Raw genomic sequence first — 18,001 nt, 5'->3', positions numbered from 1 at the left:
CAATGTTAAGCTGATGACTTTTTATAACAGAAGCAGCTAAACACAAATTAATTTCAACCTTCTACTGACCTGTTTCATGTTTACAAAAAATGATGGTTCTGGTTCTTTAAATTCAAGCACTAGTCTGAGCCATGTTCAGTTTGCTTTTGCCAATTTTTCTGTGAGACATTTACTTAGACATTGTACCCAAATTCAGTCACATTGAATTTCTAATCCCACATCAAGACTCTTTGAACTATGTATTGTCTTTTACCCCTCACTGGGAGCCATAAGAAGAAAGCAGTGCACAGCTCAGATAGATTTTGTCACATCACGTGTTCTGGCCGTTCTGTTTTATATCATCTACTTAGGCTCAGAACACACTGACTATGACAAGAGGTTTGTCTCATTAAAACAGGAGGGGGAAAAACATGTAAAATAAGAGTCACACAGTCCAAAAGGGAAAAAAGGCAAATTATCACTTATCAAACTACTTAAATAGGTGTTTGCTAACATGCTAGTGAGCTGCTGTGAAGTCAAGTTGCAAACAGATTCTATTGTGCTAGATTTGTATGTACCAGATGTTAGTCAGCTTTTGAGGCAGAGCCATTTTTGTTCCTCATCATCACAAGGAAAAAGCTCTGTGACACTATGTGGCGGGGTAACCCCGCCCCTCCCGGAAGCCGCCGGGACGCCGCGATCGCGGGGGGAAGGCTCACCCCCCGGAGCGGCGTGCATAACCGCCTGTCATCCCCGAGCGGGGAAAAGCGGACGCGGTAGTGACATCACGGGGAGGCCGGCCCAGGGGGGGGGCCGGAGGCCGACGAGGGGGGTGACGTCATCTGCCTGCGACCAGCGGGCAGTTTAAATGGTCGCAGTGTGCCGGCAATCAGGGGGGACGCCGAGAAGACGCATTCCCCCCGGGAGCCGGTGAGCGGGCGCCGGTACTGGAGACCCTGGGCAGGACCGGAGTGTGAGCCCAGGTGAGACAATTGGACCTGGGGAAAGAAGTGGCCCAGGGCAGGGACGCGGACCCTGAGAGCGGGGGAGTTTAGGGTTCTCGAACCCCCCCGCTAGGTGGGGAGTCTTTCCCTGACCTTAGGGCCCTGGGTCGGGGTCCAGAGCGAGGGCGGGCCTGGACCCCCTTCCCCCAACCGCCGAGCTGAACCGAGCAAAGCCGGGCGCATTGGGTCGCTAACGACCGTAGAAACCGAGGGGGGCAGACGTAAGCCCCTCCGCACGGGGGAAATCCCTACACACTATTATAAAGGGAGAATTCTGCCAAGATTATGATTCCTATATAAAGAACATTGTCAACTAAATTTAAAGGGAAAGAACAAAGAGGCAAGTTAAGCTCCTTTGCCACTGATGTTCATAGTTTCACTTGGACAAGTACATTCTATCTAACGTTCATAAGCAGCAACACCTGGATTTACCCCTAACATTCAGCAGCTCAGTGGGTACATTTTACCTTCAGAGGGTTGGTTCACCGCGCAACACAACATTTTTTGCCTAAATGTACATAGATTATTTAGTGGTCAGCTGGTACATGGACATACCTACTATAACTGGTATGTTCAGCAGCAGTTAAGGCTTCAATGTCTATTATGGAGAGAGGATTTCAAAGCTGCCTAGATGACTACATCCCTTTATTTTAAGGGAAGCGACATGTTTACTTTATTGCACCCACCAATGTGTTACAAACAAACCTCCTAATGGGAATGGTTCCTAAATTATGGGTGCGAAATTCTAGTTTCAGATACATGGCATGCATCATTGAATAGCATGAAACATCAGCTCCTGGGTTGATATTTTTAGTGCATGCAGATATGAACTAAGTTACTAAACTTAAGCTCTGACTTTTTTACTAGAATCCTAAAATACTAGAACTGGAAGGGATCTCAAGAGATCATCAAGTCCAGTTCCCTACCCCCATAGCAGGACCAAGCATAGTCTATATCATCCCCGAGAGATCTCTAACCTGCTCTTAAATATCTCCAGTGATGGAGATCCCACAACCTCCCCAGGCAATTTATTCCAGTGTTTAATCATCCTGACAGTTAGTAAAATTTTCCTAATGTCCAACCTAAACCTCTCTTGCTGAGTTAAACCTCAGAGGCCAAGGAAAACAATTCCCCCCCTCTTCCCTGTGACACCCTTTTAGATACCTGAAAACTGCCATCATGTCCCCTCTCTCAGTCTTCTCTTTCCCAAACTAAACAAGCACAATTCCTTCAGTCTTGCCTCATAACTCATGTTTTCAAGACCTTTAATCATTTTTGTTGCTCTTCTCTGAAACTTCTCCAATTTCTCCACATCTTTCTTGAAATGTGGTGGCCAGAACTGGACACAATACTCCAATTGAGGCCTAACTGGTGCAGAGTAGAGTGGAAGAATGACTTCTTGTGTCTTGCTCACAACACTCCTGTTAATGCATCCCAGAATCACGTTTGCTTTTTTTGCAACAGTGTCACATTGTTGATTTATATTTAGCTTGTGGTCCGCTATGACTCCTAGATCCCTTTCTGCAGTACTCCTTCCCAGGTATTCGCTTCCCATTATGTATGTGTGAAACTGATTGTTCCTTTCTAAGTGGAGTACTTTTTATTTGTCCTTATTAAACTTCATCCTATTCACCTCAGACCATTTCTACAATTTGTCCAGATCATTTTGAATTATGACCCTAGCCTCCAAAGCAGTTGCAAACCCGCCCTGCTTGGTATCATCTGCAAATTTTATGAACATACTCTCTATGCCATCATCTAAATTGTTGATGAAGATATTGAACAGAAGCAGTCCCAAAACAGACCCCTCCAGAATCCCACTTGTTATGCCCTGCCAGCATAACTGTGAACCATTAATAACTACTATTTGAGAATGGTGGTCCAGCCAGTTATGCACCCACCTTATAGTAGCCACAGCTAAGTTGTATTTTCCTAGTTTATTGATAAGAAGGTCACGTGACACCGTATCAAATGCTTTACTAAAGTCCAGGTATACCACGTCCATTGCTTCTTCCTTACCCACAAGACTTGTTATCCTATCAAGAAAGCTATCAGATTGGTCTGACATGATTTGTTCTTAACAAATCCATGCTGGCTGTTACCTATCACCTTATTTTCTTCCAGATGTTTGCAGATGAATTCCTTAATTAACTGCTCCATTAGCTTCCCTGGCACAGAAGTTAAACTAACTGGTCTGTAGTTTTCTGGGTTGTTCTTATTTCTCTTTTTTATAGATGGGCACTATATTTGCCCTTTTCAAGTCTTCTGGAATCTCTCCCGACTTCCATGATTTTTCAAAGATCATAGCTAAAGGATCAGATACCTCCTCTATCAGCTCTTTGAGTATTTTAGGATGCATTTCATCAGGCCCTGGTGATTTTAAGACATCTAACTTTTCTAAGTAACTTTGAACTTATTTTAATTTGTAAACAAACCTACCCCATTTCCACTAGCATTCACTATGTTAGGCATCACTTCATCTTCAAACTTCTAGGTGAGGACTGAAACAAAGAAGTCATTAAGCACCTCTGCCATTTCCATGTTTCCCATTATTGTTTCTCCCTTGTCACTGAGTAATGGGCCTAACCTGTCCTTAGTGTGCTCCTCCTGCTTCTAATATATTTATAGAAAGTCTTCTTGTTATCCTCTATGTCTCTAGCTAGATTGAGCTCCTTTTATGCCTTTGCCTTTCTTATCTTGCCCCTGAATTCCTGTAATGTTTGCTTATATTCATCCTTTGTAATTTGACCTAGTTTCCACTTTTTATGTGACTCTTTTTTTATTTTTACATCATGCAAGATTCTCCTGGTTAAGCCAAGGCAGTCTTTTGCCATACTTTCTATCTTTCCTATACAACGGAATAGTTTGGTTTTGGGCCCTTAATAATGTCCCTTTAAAAAACCGCCAACTCTCTTCAGTTGTTTTTCCTCTTAGTCTTGCTTCCCATGGACTTTGTATTTCTGTTTTGTATGTAATCTTTTCAATGACCTTTTGACATAGTGAACACTTAGGATATGTGTACACAGAAAACCAGTTAGTGCAAGTGACAAATATAATAAGAGTAGTGAGACAGGCTATAAATACAACTTTAGGCTAAACAGCGCCCTTTTGGCCATTGTCTTCCTTAGATTACTTCTATTTTGTGCTGAGAGTGACTGTTCTCTATGGAAGTAAATAGAAAAACAACTAGAATTATGTAAACTGAAACTGAGGTACTTTATTTTGGCCAGTAAAAAAGTTTAGGTGATACCAGTGTGGTTATAAACTTAGGTCTTAGCCTTGCTCAATCCCTCAAAGAAGGAATTTGCTGAATATCATTTTCATGTGACCAAATTCTGGATAATATTCAGAAAGGCATAGACTGGCTTGAGAGTGAGCCACAACACTCTGTGATTAGACAAAGCATCATCCTGACACTGTGTTTGAGACTGAAATGAAGTAAAGGAGCAAAAAACTGGAAACCTTCTCCAGCTGAAGTTATATTCACACTTCCTCACTCCAGCTCAATAAGGCCTAATACAAATATATATAGCAGTGTAGCCAGAATAAATGGCTTAGCCCTGCCAAATACAAAACTGCATCAACCCCATAGAAACATACTTGCTGTACTATCACTCCCACTGCCCACTCTGCCACAGCTACACTGCTATTAATACTCATGGGAGCTCTCATCCAGCTAGCATATGTGCACAAGAAGGTATCTCTACACTGTACAGCTATTTTGGAATATTGGAGGTATCCCAAAATAGTTACCCCAAGTCTATACAACCCACTCGTTATTTCAAAAAATATTTCACCATTCTAGTAACTCTCATTCCACAAGGGTTAAGGGATGTCTCAAAGTAGAGTGAACATTAGGGCTGCATCTAGACTGACAAGTTTTTCCGTAAAAGCTAATGCTTTTGCGGAAAAACTTGCCAGCTGTCTACACTGGCCGCTTGAATTTGCACAAGAACACTGATGATCTAATGTAAGATTGTCAGTGTTATTGCGGAAATACTATGATGCTCCCACTTGGGAAAAAACCCTCTTGTGCAAATGCTTTTGCGCAAGAGGGCCAGTGTAGACAGGTAAAAACTGTTTTGCGCCAAAAATCCCCGATGGCAAAAATGGTGATCGGGGCTTTCTTGCGCAAAACCGTGTCTAGATTGGCACGGACACTTTTCCGCAAAAAGTGCTTTTGCGCAAAAGCATCCGTGCCAATCTAGACGCTCTTTTCCGCAAATGCTTTTAATGGAAAAACTTTTCCATTAAAAGCATTTGTGGAAAATCATGCCAGTATAGACGCAGCCTAGGCATGTGGGTTACAGTAGCACATCATTTCAAAATTTGGCGCTGTTGTAGATGCGCCAAATTTCATAATAAGCTATTTCAAAATAGATTTGAAATAAGATACGCAATTTGCGTAGCACAAGTTGTGTATCTTATTTCAAGTTTAGGGTACTGTGTAGACACATCCCAACTAGGAATCACACTTCTCACCTTATAGTGTAGATGTAGTCAAAAACAGAGAAAGTCTGATTTTTTTATCACATTGAGCCCCATTTTAAATTAGGGCAAATTGACTTAAGTGGAATCCTTCCTGATTTACAGCACTGTAAATTATAGGAGAATCAGGCTCGTAATCACTATATTCCGGTCACACATTTCAACTGAATTTTTGCCCCATTAACTTTATGCCAGCTGTGACGTAGTGGGGGTACCTGGCTGGTTTCTATGCTGCTGGCTCTGGGGTAACCCCCACTGGCTGCCGTGGGTACCACGACCCAGCAAAACAGGATGAGTCACTATGCAAACCAGTGGCCAGACACCCCCCATGGAGAGGAACAAAGGAAGGTGGAATGCTGCCCTGGCTGGGGGGCAGGGCTGGAAGAGAGTTAGTGAGTTCCTGGCTAGAAGGCAGGGAAGAAGGAGCTGGGGAGGGGGTTGGGACTCCCCTATCTCAAGGGGGGCACTGAGGCCTCTTAGCCCCAGTTCCTGTAACCAGATTACATCTGTGCTGCGCTGTGCTGGAGGAACAATAAACAACCTCCATTCTACTGGCTGGTGAAGTCTGTTCATGCCATTTCGGGGGTGCAGGAGATGGGAAAATCCCGACGCGTCGTCACACCAGCTTGTCAGGGTCTCCTAGAATCCTAACATTGAGTTTGCAGATGAACTGTTGAATGTCGTCTTGAGGAGGATGGAAAAATATACTCCTTGGTCTTTGTTTAGTGAACTTACAGTGAGAACACTGAGGCTTTTTTTCTTCAGAGTAAATGACTAAGCTTTACAGACAGGATTAAAACCCTCACATCCTTAAACAAATGTCTTTTTCAAGAGTCTAATACAAAGCAGGTCTAAAAAGTCTGCAGTTATAACGATTTCATGTTTTGCTGATCTGGGCCTTTTGTACTGAAAGATTTTTTAGTGGTCCCTAGCGGAAAGTTGAGATCAGCATTTAAATGAAGGTCTATCTTTTTAACATGAGTCCTTAGAAGACAGTAGTTCACAACAGTGTGGAGAATATACAGATACACATATCTGACTATATATATATATATATATATATATATTAGTGATTCTTTATTTTTATGACGTCTGCAAAATTAGATCATTTTAGCCAAGAGTATGGAATTTGTGCTTTTTTTTTCTCCTCGTCTCTGTTCATGTAGAAGCAAAACCAACTCCTAACAAGATAACACATATTTAAGTCACTTTCCCTGTGTGAAAAACCTCCTTCCCCAGCCAGTTAGGGACCAATTATAAAAATTTCCTCTCTCCTTTGAATTTCTACAGCTGAGGTGCAGTCCTTCCTCTCCTAGGTAACAAGCATGCCACACATGTGCAGTGGGACACAGAAAGTCAATGTGTTTGTTTTCTTTTCAGCTCTCTACAAGTAACCCACATGCTTCGTTATAAAAGCCACAGCTAATTTTTAGTTTTAATTAAACAGGAATTCTCATTAAAGAAAATAAGCGTACCGCAAAATCAATCAGGATATCAATTTACCTTGTACACCTGCCACCTTCTATGTCTGTCATTTTCCTCTTCCTCCTGCAAAAACTCCATACAATGACACATTCTCTAGGCAAAGGGCTAAGAGGCTCCTCCTCCCAGTACTGTGGATCGTGCTGATTGCATCATTTTAAACCAAAGTAATTTTCTCTTTCATTGGGAGGCTTTTTTAGGAAAAAGTGATCAGTGAACAGAGTCTGATGTTGTAAGGTTAAAAAGAGCAACTGGCCTGCTCATTCAGCTCCTTCTTATATTTTTGGACTAAAAGAACCTAGTTAAATCAATCTCAGCCCACCTAAACATAGTATGCCAGACAGGTAGGCTCATTTGGTGCTCTGTATCCACACAATTGCAATTGTACTTCCCATTGTGACAGTGAAACAATGCATACCCTCTGGTATGACCTTGTCAAACCTCATCAAGTAGCGAATAGAAGGATCAGCATTCTCAACCAGTGCTGTATACCTTTAAAGTTCTACTTCTGAGAAGCTCTGTTTCTTAGCTAAAAAAAGGCAGACACCATTCGTTCAGTGCATGAAAGCTTTATGTGGCAGGTCCCGGTGAGCAGAGGAATGATCAAACTTTGGAATTGGACTTTTATGCCTAAGCCAGGATCATGAAGGTGATCCTTCAGATCAGGGAGTTGGGTTTGGAGTTGGTATTTTTTTTCTCTCCTTCTCCATGATACTCCCTTTGGTAATTGTCTCTAGGTAGTGACAGCTTTAAACCTGTGCAAGCTATATATTATGAGTTTCTATGGAAATAAAACCCTCATTCTGCAGTTCACAGGCAAAAAAAATTATTTTGGCTCACTTCTGCTCTAGGGTATGCTCATGGTACACCCTAGAAATCAACAAAGCATGAAGAAAATTCCCTTCACTACACAAAACCTCCAAACTAATGCCCTAATCCTGCAATGAGCCCCATACAAAAAACTCTTAGTACTGAATAAACAGTTTCCACACAAGTGCAGGGCTCTGCCCAAGTGCAACAGTGTGAAGGACCAGAATATTAAGAGTCAGCATGTGGAGAAGATGTTGGAGGATCTATAGGTACAGGCTGGACCTCACTGGTCAGGCACCCTCAGGACCTGACCGGTCCTGAAAGAATTTTCTGGATCAGGGAAGGTCCCATGCCCCTGACCTCCTAGAATGCTGCCCCTCCTTGTGGCTAGTTCTGCTCTGTCCCCACTACAACTGGGATCCAGCTTGGGCTCCGGCCCTGCTTCTGTCCCACCCCGTCAAGGCTTATCGGGGATGGAGCTAGTTGGCTGCCAACAGCCCTACTGCTGCCCTTTCTGGCTAGGGCTTCCCAGGGATGGGGCTCACCAGCTGCTGCCCTTCAAGGCTGAGCTCCCCAGTACAGGGCTTACTGGCCACACTGCTGCCCCGCCTGTCTGGGGCACCCCGACCCCCACTGCTGCTGGCCCAGTCTGGGGCTCCTGGCTGCTGGACTTCCAGCAGGCTCGCATTCCCTCCACTGGGGCTCTCTGATCCAGCAATATCCAGATGGTTCCAGACCAGAGAGTCCTTGATATAGGAGGTTCAACCTGTTAGGAAAAGAGCAAACCAATATATTCACCCTATATCCATCCTTCTTTTAACAGTCCTAGATCCTGAACCAATTTTACTGGAAACACCACTGGAATTATTTCCGTTTCATTATATTGCGGCCAGCTACAACTGCTACAGCAGGGCTAGGGAACTTCCAGTTCCCTAGCAGTTTGTTAGGGTTAGCCACTGGTAGGCTGCCAGACAGCTTGTTACTTGAGCGTCAATAGCTCTCAGTGGCATCAGTATGCTGTTCCTGGCCAATGGAAACTGCAAGAAGCAGTAGCCCATAACCAGAAGCTATAGGCAGCCATGCATGTGGATGCTCAGGTAAACAAACCATCTGGTGGCCTGCCAGAGGCTAACACTCACAAACTGATGAGGCTGGTGTGCCAATGGTTCCCCACTCCCGAGCTAAAGTGTCATACTACACTACATACAGCATGTTACACATAGCCCTAAAAACACAGACACACATGTCAAATAACAAATTAAGAGTAAGTACCTGAAGCAACTGGAAAAGGGCTGGGCAAAATACAGCCCGCACACTGAATCCGGCCTACCAAACCACCAGACCTGGCCTACAGATGCAGCAGGGAGTTGCCAGGCAGACTCCATGCTTGCCTTGCCCCACCCGCATCATTCTGCTCAGAAAAGCGGCTGCCAGGCCGTTTCTCTTTCACCACTGTGGGACTGGAGGAGAGGAGGGGAAGGCTTCATGAGCTGTCCCCACCCCCAGCACAAACCCACTGGCCAGTTCTAGCCAATGGGAGCTGTCTGCTCTTCAAATAGTACATGAAGGACTGTTTCCCGCTCCCCTCCAACTTGTAGTTATTCACACATGCACATGGCTCCTGTAGCATGTGCAGGGGCAGGAGAAGAAGGGAGGCTGCCTCAGAAACATGTTAAGCTGCTGGCTGGGAGTCACCCGGGTAAGTTTTCCAACCAGAGCCTCTGGCACTCCAGCCCCTCCCTCCCACAGTCCCCTGCCTCCTACTCCTGCTCTCCTATCTCACATAAATTAAATCCTCTGTCCCCACCTACACTAATACCCTCTGCCAGAACCTGCACCCCAATCCTCTGCCACAGGTCAACACCCCCTCCTATCCTAGATCCCAAACCAAACTCCTGCCTCTTTCCTGTATCCCAATCTCCTGCCCCAGGTCACACCTCTCCTGCTATACGTCAGATCTCAAACCCCTGCACCCCAATCCAGTGCCCCAGGTCACAGCCGCCTCCTTTACGCAAAAACCCTCCCAAATCCCACACCCCCGTCTACATCCTTATCCCTTACCCCAAGCTTCCTTCTGCACCCAACCTCCATCCCAGACCCTGCACTTCCTCTATTAACACACTTGACCAATTTCCAAAATCCATGAAAAATTATTGCCCACCCCTGAACTGGAATGTCATTGTTCAGGGCAAAAGTTCTCTACAAGATGAGCAAAGAAATTTTTGTACAAGCTCACCCCAGAAATTATCAATATTTCTTTAGAGGGTATGACTAATACTTAATACTGCTTAAATTATTATGTAAAAATTAGCATTCACTTATATAAATATGTGCTGCTCCTTCTATCATCCTTCATCTGACTGGTTAAGGTTATTGTATTACATGTCCAAAATACGTGGTTTGAAAATCAGTTTAGCTAATTGTAATAACCTCCTCCAGTCATACGGATATAAATTTCCAGCAAGGTTCACAATGAATTAATAGTCTGACAGGTTGAACGTGTGTTCCTCTTTGAGGCAACATCAAGAGCAAACTTGGACTAATGTTAAGACGCATATATTAGAGGAGCTCAGATTTGATTCAATTGCAAGGTGATGTGTTAGGACTGCAGTTGGGGTCAAAGGCCCTGAGATCAGAGCTCCTGAACTCTAATCTTATTTCTCACACAGTCTCCTAATGTAGTCTAAAATATCTCAATAATCCTCTCTGTGCTTTCATTTTTTTCTACTTGTAAAATCGGAATAATAATTGCTAGTGGTTGCCATGAAATAGTCAACATTTACAAAGAGTAAGCACATTATCTAACCTGAGATTCTACATTTAGGGCATGATCCTTCCACTCTTCTAAGTCAATGCCAAAATTCTCTATTTCCTAATCTAAGCAGTTAGAAATTCTGTGGTGACTCATATATCACAGTGTGGCACCTGTTGGTAAATGTTCAATGCTTAACATACCTGTGCCAGAAGAGAATGGGAAAAATTAAACAGTTCATGTTTGTTCTGAATTTTGAAGAGCCAAACAAACAAAACCCGCTATGTGAGTGTTTTATCCTCTCATCTACTTTGCATTTATAGCCTGATCCTGTTACCCTAGCAGTCAACAGTCCTTAATGCAAACATCAGGCTTTCAATCAATTGGTTCTATGTCATAAAGGAAATGGTTGTGGTGGTCTTGCATAGTGTCCAGCTGACTAAACTAGAAAACCAAAGCACAATTTCAAATAATTAGTTATTATTACTTGTTTGCATAGCCCACATCATTTCCTATTATCTTTATAGACAACTAAAATAGAAACAATCCTTGGTCCAGCAGCTTGTACACCAGACAGAGCAGTATCCAGTAATGCAAGGAAGGAAAAGGGAGGCAACAAGAAGCAGTGACATACATTGTATTGCCATATTCCTACTTCAAAATCTCCTTTGCTGCTCTACAAAAATATAGACAAGTTAGACTGATGCCTAGCAAAGACCGGGGCCTATGTTGTTGACCAAAATTGTCTGTTTCCTCAGACTCACCCTCTGTCCATATCCATCTGTAGTCTCTTATCTTATACTTAGATTGGAAGCTCTTTGCGGCTAGGACGGACTTGCCAAAGTGTGTCTGTTTAGTGCACAACAGAGTCCTGATTCATGATTAGAATTTTTAGGAACTATGATAATACATAATAATAAACAATAGTCTTGCAACTTTCTTTTTCTTAAGGTGAGATTTAATATGGAGTGGGGGAAGGTATGGAGGGTTTAGTGAAGGAACAAGTTCCATACACTATGAATAGCATGGAGGGGGAGGGGTCTGGGTTGGTCAATGGGAAAGAAGAAGGTAAACACAGCAGTAGGATAGGCACGAGCCATATTCTGCAGGCCCTTGTGGATGTGGATGAGGAATATGACTGATACTGTTTACAATCTCTGCTCAGTCTCTGCTCAGACACAGACAAGTATGATACTACAGCCAAGGATTTAAAGTAGATGTAATGACAAACGTGTATGATGAATACAGCTTGCACATTACACAAGGCATGGTGCTAGGCATTTCTGACAATCACAAACATGAAAACTTGTGCACACCAAGCATGTTAAAAGGAACACCTGCAATTAGTCTTCAAGATGATGAGTTCTAAATAAAATGAAACAGCACCCCCCCACTAAAAGCCTGTGAGTCCTTTACTGGTAGCCTGTACCCTTGCAGAGTCCCTGTTATTTGATAGAGGTCTCTCCACTCCTGTTGGGAAACAGTTCTTTGCCAGCAGTGAACTAATGAATTCGTAAGACCTGCATGCATGATCTGTTTCTGTTAAATTTATAAAATTAGCAATCTATGGAGTCACAGAAATATGCCACTATCTGAAGCAAATCTGTGCCATTCAGACTGCACAAAAAAACATGCATTAGAATTCTGATTCTGCTTTGCAAGTAGAAAAAAATACACAACAGAATGTCTCTTTCACTAACTCACATCTCCAGGATTTCTGCTTTTATTTTACAGAGATAACATGAGACCAGTGAACATCAGTAAAAGGATGTTTTTAAATCTCTGATTAAATCAAGCTTCCTCCAATATGAAAAGACCTGAGCATCTTCCAGAAAATATCTTCAGCTTGAAAATGATTGATGGCCCTGTTGGATGGCAATGTATGCACAGGTACTTACCCCTGTATTTCGAAAGAAAGAAAGAAAGAAAGAAAGAAAGAAAGAAAGAAAGAAAGAAAGAAAGAAAGAAAGAAAGAAAGAAAGAAAGAAAGAAAGAAAGAAAGAAAGAAAGAAAGAAATCTAAATTAAAGGAAGAGCATGTTGATGAAGAGTCTTCACTTTAATGAGGGTTTTAAAATGCATTCCTATTTTAGGGAGCCTGTTTCAAGTCTGGCGCCTAAACAATCCAAGTCTGCATTGAAATTATGAGCAGTAGCTTTTGCTAATATTGGTACAGCTTCCAAAGCAGGATAAGTAAAAGTAAGAAGGGAAGAGTGGCTCAGAAAAATAGAATTGGCAGCACAACACAGGAATACCACAGTATTAAAGGAGACTCTCAGAGACTGGTGCCTAAAAAAGATAAATATTTTTCTCTTCTCACTTAAATTTTTTAAAAAAACTTTTTTCTCACTGAACCAAGTGACTTATTTCAACTAATAACCTGCTAATACATGAAGAAGATACATCAGAAAAAGGGATTCTGTGATCTTATATAGCTTTCTGATTAGATTTCTCCATCACACGTAACATGATTAGATTTCTCCATCACATATCCATTGGGCTTGATCTAATGCATTAAAGGGTGTGGAGAGAATTAACTGACGTGAGTGCAGAGCCTTTGGCCATTATCTTTGAGAACTTGTGGCTATCAGGGGAGGTCCTGGACAACTGGAAAAAGTCAAATGTAGTGCCCATCTTTAAAAAAAGGGAAGAAGAACAATCCAGGGAACTACATACTTGTCAGCCTTACCTCAGTCCCTGGAAAAATCATGCATTTTTCAAAAGCAGAAATGCTTCAGGGAGAACGGGCAAGTAGGGAACTCACGCAGTCCCCTGAAGGCCCCATGCTTCCTTCTTTTGAAATGTACAAGAGTCCTGGGTGCTTATATATTTCAAAAGCAAAACGTGTGGTGAGCACATAATCAAGCGGGGGGACTGCTTGAGTCCCCCTCTGACCCCGTGCTCCCTGTGGCGCTTCTGCCTTTGAAATGTAGCAAGAGCCAACGGGGCTCTTGTTACATTTCAAAGGCAGAGGTGCCTTTAGAGACTAATTGAATGCTCATTGCAAATTCCATCAGCTATTTGATTAGTTGATTAATCTAAATTTAACATCCCTCGTGTGGAAAGGGCTTAGGTTACAGCCTTCTGCCACACTTCTCTTACATCAGGTGGTTTCCAGAAGCACCTGTCAGGTCTAGCACCTTGGTGGAAGGGTTACAGAGCTCTGCACACTGCTCACATCGGGTATGTCTACACTACCACACTAATCCGAACTACCGGTACTCCTCGTGGAACTACCTACTCTGTGCCGCGTGTAGCCGCGGGCACAGAGTACAAACTACCGGGGCTTTAAAAATGGCGGCGCCCAGCAAGATGCAAATGAAGCCTGGGATATTTAAATCTCAGGCTTCATTTGCAACTTCGGTTGCCTACATTAACCACCCTAGTTCGAACTAGGGTGGTAGTGTAGACATATCCATCTATAGGTGCTGCCCAAGGAACTTCCTCTGACTGTATTTCTTGGCCAATGGGAGCAGCAGTGTCGGTGGCTCAGGGTAGAGGCTGTGCATGGAGCCCCCATGGCCATCCCTGCCCCTAGGAGACAGATATGCCAGCCACTTGCAAGAACCACAAAGAGTCAGGACTGACCAGACATTTAGCAGTGTGGTCAGCACCCATCAGGTTTCCTTTTCGACCACAAGTTCCGGTCAAAAACTGGACAACAGCCAACCCTGCACACTGTGTCAAATACCTAGAATGTGGGGCAATTTATCCTGAAGATGCAATTCAGTGCACTGGAAGTTAGGGAGTACACAGACTATCAAGAGGTCTAGATTCTAAGGATATGTCTAGACTGCATCCCTCTGTCGGCAGAGGGATGCAGGTTAGGCAGGTCGACATTGCAAATGAGGCAGGGATTTAAATATTCCATGCCTAATTTGCATAAAAATGACCGCCATGTTTTGCCGACTCAGCACTTTGTTGATTAAAAAGCAGGAGTCTAGAGGGGGATCTGTCGAGAAAGAAAGGCTTTTTTTGACAGATCCTGTAAACCTCCTTGCAGGAGGCATAAGGGATCTGTCGAAAAAGGCTTTTTTTCTCAACAGATCCCCCTCTAGACTGCTGCTTTTTACTGGCAACGTGTTGAGTCGGCAAAACATGGTTGCCATTTTTATGCAAATTAGTTGCGGGATATTTAAATTCCTGCCTCATTTGCAATGTTGACCTGCCTAATCTGCATCCCTCTGCCAACAGAGGGATGCAGTCTAGACATACCCAAAGAATAAAGGACACATCATTTTTTTCAGAAAACAAAAGCAAAACTACCACTTCCCTTTTAAGAGATGGGAGAGGATAAAAATCGGTGACAAAACACCGCTGTACTGTATTAAGCCATCAGATGAAACAGTGGTGGGGAATATAAACCTAATTAGGTGAGCAAAGAATTTGCAGCTGACAGGCACCAATGTGAAAGGAAGAAAACGTCAGAGCATGTTTTATATCAAGAAAAGGCTCAGAGGGGCAGCCTTCTTAGTATGGAACTGAAAAAACTTAAAAAACAACAAATGGTCCTGCTGCGCCTTAGAGACTGACACACTGGCACACTGTAAAGAGGGAAAAAGCCCCAACCCTCTGGCTGAAAGGCAAAGAATATTTTTCAGCCTACTCCTTTTTCCATCCCACATTCACAATCCAAGGACGTGTTTAATCTGGAGAGTTATTTCAAAATAACCCTCCTTATTTCAAAATGACAAGACAAACGTCCACTCTACCAAGCTCGTTATGCTGAAATAATAACTCCTGCTTGTGAAGAGGAATTGTTATTTCGGGAGTTATTTTGAAATAGGTTATTTCAAAATAATTCACCAGTGTAGACATGCCCCAAGAGATTGCCACATTGAAAACCTGCTAACCATTTAAACCAGAAGAGCAACAGGTGACATGGACTCTTTACAATCACTTGGCCTTGTCAGTAATCACATATGATTATTTAACTCAGCTTCGTGCCTCACTCCTTTTCAGCTCTCTAGTCTCAAAACCTGACATCTCACAAGTAGCTTTTCTAAAATATAAACCTCCTGACTTCGAAGCCCACCATCTATAATGCAGCCACATATTCAAGTGAGCACTGAGTCCCCAGTGGGGAATTGAGTACCTCCACTTCTCAGTGCTGCAAACTCCCATTTCCAGCCTTGCTGTGAGGTTTTGAAATGTAAAGCTGTTACACTTTTTTTTTATTATTTCCAGAAAAACTTGTTTCAAGATCCAGGACTGAACATTGCTCTTTAGTAGAGGTAAATTTGATCAGGAGACAAGAGTAATTCTACATATAGAGGAAGAAGGATGAGAGAGAGAGAGAGAGAGAGAGAGAGAGAGAGACAGAGGGTTATGGTATTTCTTATATGTCTTTACAATTTCTTATGGGGAAGTCACCTCCATGTATTGCAGGGACACATTTATGCACGTGCACATGATAAGCAGTAGAGCCGTGTGAGAAATTAATAGATTATTGTTAACTATCTACTGTGTCCAAACTCTGGAGACGCAGCCACTTGTACATACACACATTTTGGATAACAAATTGAAATTGAAATTCTAAAGATAAATTTGCATTAAATTTCCCATCTGTGTTATAGAGAATGGGTTAAAAATTGCTAAATCACGTATGTGCCTAAATTCCATGAGTTTTAGAAACTTTTGAAAATGTTTCATAGCATTTATTTACATTTTGCTCAGTTTAGAGACTGATACTCTATTAGAAAAATGTTGGTTTATAGCCAGTTTCATTGTGGGAATAAGAGATCCTCCAGAAAAGGGCTTTATTCCAGAGGATCGCGCCAGTCTAGACGCTTTTTTCCGGCTTTTCCCCAAGCCGGAAAAAAAGCGGCGGACATGTTTATTTAAATCTGCAGGGGATATTTAAATCCCCCGCGAATTTCCCTATTCTGACTTACCTGCTTTGCATGACTTTTCCAGAATTTGGGGACAGTGTAGACATAGCCTGTGTGATTCCTGTTCATAATGGGCTTACCACATAGCAAGGATGATCCAGTAGTTGGAGTCCTAGCTTTGGGATTCAGGAGACCTATATTCCAATCTCTGCTTTATCACAGACTTCCTATATGATCTCCTTATGCTTCAGCTTCCCATCTGTAGAAAGGGGCTAATCCCATCCTCCTGGGATGTTATGAGGGTAGATAAAATAAATATAGATTTGAGTAATTCAGATCCTATGTTTAGAAAAATGTTCACATCTCCCTCCAGCTCTAATAAAAGCCCATTTTGAGTCATCGAGAATCTTCAGTGGGCTTTATATCAGGCCTTTGCACAGCACAACGATGTTTGGGTGGGCACCACTGCAGGAAAATATTTCAGAGGATAAAAAGGTGGGCTTTTTTCCCAGTGAGGTGTTTTTGTTTGTTTGATTGTTTAACACTGAACAGTTCTATTTGATTTTCTTTCTGTAAAATCTTTTGTTTACAGTCCTTTTAGTCTTGGACAAAAATACTTGACAGCGTCTCTTCACAGAAGTGAAAGGAACACAATGGTGGAGAATCAGAGGGAGGAGAAGAAAAGAAAATAGTGATGGGAGTGAGAGTTGCAAAAATACAGCAGTGATGAAAACTGCCAGGATAAAGAGCCACTGTGAGAGATGTAAAAAGGAAGAGGAGCATTGCTACAAGAAGCGGAACTTCGATAGTACAGTGTTTGAGTAGCTGCTAATCAATTATTCACTGTAAAGCAAGGGAAGGAAAGAGCTACAAGTGAGAAAAGGGAAGGAGGAGGAAGTGGAAAGTGAGACAGTTTGAAGTGGAAAGAAAAAACAGAAGGAAAAAACATACTGTATTTGCTAAGTTCCAGGAATTTGCCACATGACACACAGATTCACAGTGAGCAAAACATTATTTTATTCTCAGCCATATGACTTTCAATTCGCTTCAGCAAGCACCCCACATCATACTGTTTCTCATTCTGCTATGTTAGTTCAGTTTCACATTATTTCTTATCTAATCTCAGTCTAGTAACCTCGTACAAAGTTTATTAGATATCTGACCACTTTGCCCACACTGGTCTCACACTAGCATCAGTTATCATTCATTATGAAGCCAAAAGTCTGTTCGTATAAACCTGAGAACAGCCACAGACCCACATAGTTTCAGAATCTTCTCTAAACCAATCCAGTTTGTTATAGGTATGATAAAGCCCTGGATTCCTCACATTGTTTTGTGTACATTTTTTACTGTAGATGAAAGGAATCAGTTTGGTATGTCCTAAATATTACCAAGTCAAGAGGCAACTAGCTCACTACACAACTATCTCACTACAAAAACATGTCCCCAAATCAGGTGGTAGACAGTTAGGAGGTCTGTGTACTCACAATTAGTGGGTGATGTGATTGGCAGTTGGGGTGGAGGGGTCTGTGTTTTCCCCATTGATGGGTCACATGGTAAACATGGATTCACAGTGAGCAAGGGCACCATTTCGGGAAGGGGGAACATAATATAAAACAGAACTTAAAAACCTTGTTCAAACTGAGAAATGATCTG

At 42.5% G+C, this 18,001-nt stretch overlaps 1 protein-coding gene and 1 long non-coding RNA gene across 5 annotated transcripts in view; one reads left to right on the top strand and one right to left on the bottom strand.

The window, feature by feature from the left end:
• PCDH9 (protocadherin 9) overlaps positions 1-18,001 on the bottom strand; it is a 963,669-nt gene that overhangs the window by 857,134 nt on the left and 88,534 nt on the right. The window lies entirely within an intron of this gene.
• Positions 847-17,070, top strand: LOC142826473 (uncharacterized). The gene is made up of 3 exons (XR_012900621.1): positions 847-962; positions 12,250-12,405; positions 16,938-17,070. It is a non-coding gene; the product is annotated as an uncharacterized LOC142826473 (long non-coding RNA).

The sequence above is a fragment of the Pelodiscus sinensis genome, chromosome 1 (assembly GCF_049634645.1).
Source record: "Pelodiscus sinensis isolate JC-2024 chromosome 1, ASM4963464v1, whole genome shotgun sequence".
NCBI classification, from domain to species: Eukaryota; Metazoa; Chordata; order Testudines; family Trionychidae; genus Pelodiscus; species Pelodiscus sinensis.
Note: the sequence above shows the minus strand (reverse complement) of the source record. Positions and strands in the feature narration are given on the sequence as shown.